The following is a 2,525-nucleotide window of genomic DNA, read 5'->3' on the forward strand; positions in this document are numbered from 1 at the left end:
GTAAACTACGGATTCAGTAACAAGAAATAACTCAACTTTGGTTAACGGTCCGATGTGGAAATTTTATGGTATTTTGAAGTTTTTCTCTATACTCCTAATGAAAATCTGAACCTCTAAACAAACCAGTTTTGCAAAAAGGTCTGGTAAATAAATTATCAGTTCCGATTTCATCGAGCTCAGCATTTTGAAAGAACAGTTGGCTATTTTCTGAATCAAGTTTTTTGCAGGTGGAAATGTTTGTTAATTAACTGAGTACAAAATAAGAAGGTTCTTCGGTTCTCTTAGTTTTTCCTTCCACCTCGTTACGCATAGTTTTTGACTGTTTATAGGTGCCATTCTGTTTCCATTCATTAAATTAATAAAGTTTTTAAGCAATCAAGCTGGTCGAAATGCGTTTCAACCAATGTTTTGATAACGTTTCAAATCGCTAACTAGCATCCTCACATTGGTACATAAACAGTGATTCTGCCAATGTAAAGTCTTAAATATGTTTCTCGCAAAAATTTTGATTCTGCTAATGATAAGATTTTCACTTTCAAGGAAAAAGCATCATATGGGATTCAAAAAATTTGAGATGATCAGAAGTTGAGTTTGATTTTTTTTAGCTAAAATCATTTTGAATAAGTTTGGTGTTTCTATCAGTAGCTTTTTGTAAGCTGCAATTTGTTGACAATTTTCAAAAAAGTGGATCCAAAATTATCCGATTTTGGTTCTTCTTTTAATCATATAGTTCGAATTTCAGTCAACCAGCATAGACAAATTATCTGACCCTGACAAATGGAAAATTAATCTTAGACTTGATCTAAAATATAATCTTCCAAAAACAATTTTGACTTGTGGAAAAACTAACATATAATTTTTTTTCGACGAATCTTGACTTCCAACCAAAAATTTCAAAGAGACTGACATCATTTGTTTCTATGTTTGATTTAATATTTGCTATATAAATTCTGGGATAAGAAACCAATGCCTCTGTCTCTTAATGCACTGCTCTTCATTATATTTTTCCGGATTTTTTCTATTCCCCCTCCCGCACCTTAGTGCGTGCATATTATTTGACGCACATGTCATCCTTTTACATAATGATTTATTATGTAATGATTATTTCTATGTAACGGAGGGTCCAGAACGTACGGGGGCAAAATAGAAAGAAATACGCTTTTCCTTTAGAATTTCGGAAAAAAGTCAAGTCAATTTTGCATTGTGTTTTTTAAGCTTACGTGACTGACACATCTTTGTTTTTGATGTTTTGTTGAAAAGCTTCCGAGTTCCCGAATTATTTTTTGAAACTTTGAGAAATTCTCAGCATAATCATTTCATATTGATATTTTCTGTACTCTTCCAAATTTTCAAGATATGGTTCCTAGTTCAGCTTGACATTTCTTAGACAATATGAGACGTACAAGGAAGTAGCAAAGAAGTGCTAAAGTGTAGAAAATAAAAAAAATAATAAAATCAACAATGTTGAAAAAAAATATCGAATAATAGTTTCATTGATATTTCTTACCCGTAATAGTTTGAAAACTATAGTATAATCTTCATACTGCACAAAGAGTTTGAATACTGCGATGCGAGCAAATGTTTAGCAAACTTTTAGCCTATATAATAATTTGTCTGAAAAAAAATCTTTTTTGATTGCGTTGAAAGTTATCATCTTTATTGAACGGAGTGTTGTTTTTTGTTACATTTTTAATTCGTCAAAGTTATGTTCTGGTTCGTAATTTCAACCAAGTTTTAACCAATTTTTTCCCTGTATTATTGGCAACCGAATGCAATTTTTATTAATTCGTGACAATGATTTTTTAAGATATGCATTCAATAATGACATCTACTTTTATCATTTTTTCACACTTGTTCCTTCTGCAACTCATACGTCTGTCATTACTTAAGATAAAAGTTGTTTGTGTCAAATTAAAAATTTTCAATCGCGGCTGACTTCCAACTTCTTCTTACTTTTTGTTCACACATTACTGCATAGAAAATATATGTTGTTTTTTCAAGATTTTGTTCGTGGAATTATAACCCTTTCATCCCAAATATTATCGCTTTTCTATCATTTTTTTCATATATAAACTTACGCACACATAGTTTCAATGGATCTTTTTTGCAAAATGAGACGTTTTAACCAATTGAGACGTTTGATACATACGTTTTAGATACAAGCTTTGCATAATTTTAATTTTAAAACTGAACATCATAGGCCACTCACTAACTTTATGTCAAGGTTTGAAGATAGTTCACCCAATAGTAATTAAGTTCGACATTTTGCAAAGCAAAGAGGAAGAAATGTTAAATCCAAACTGATGATACTTGGCTGATCATTTCACCTTTTTTGACATTTACAGTAGTTGTTTGAAATTTTTCCAGCAAAGCTAGCAAAGTGTGATCTTTGGAACTCTGAATAATGACAGAAAAGCAGCGCAAATTCCAAAAGTTAAATCAATAATTGTGCGTCTTTTGACTTATTTCAGTATCCTTGAATATTCAAATTAACAACACCTCAGTTTTGCAATTAAAAGTTTTTC

The sequence above is a fragment of the Convolutriloba macropyga genome, chromosome 2 (assembly GCF_964194025.1).
Source record: "Convolutriloba macropyga chromosome 2, txConMacr16.3, whole genome shotgun sequence".
NCBI classification, from domain to species: domain Eukaryota; kingdom Metazoa; phylum Xenacoelomorpha; order Acoela; family Convolutidae; genus Convolutriloba; species Convolutriloba macropyga.